Raw genomic sequence first — 216 nt, 5'->3', positions numbered from 1 at the left:
ATATAATCGTTTGTATAACAAGTACTTTCAGTCGTAAACAATGAACTTGATTGTACTTGATAACTATGATACAATCTCTTAGCTGATATAAGTTAACTCAGAAAAAAATGCATATAAAACGGAATTTTCGTCGGCTAGTTCCGTTATAGATATAAATATAATCCAGTTATAAATTTTATTTGCATACTTTTCCTTCAAATATCAATGCGTAGATAA

The sequence above is a fragment of the Penaeus monodon genome, chromosome 23 (assembly GCF_015228065.2).
Source record: "Penaeus monodon isolate SGIC_2016 chromosome 23, NSTDA_Pmon_1, whole genome shotgun sequence".
Taxonomy (NCBI): domain Eukaryota; kingdom Metazoa; phylum Arthropoda; class Malacostraca; order Decapoda; family Penaeidae; genus Penaeus; species Penaeus monodon.
Note: the sequence above shows the minus strand (reverse complement) of the source record.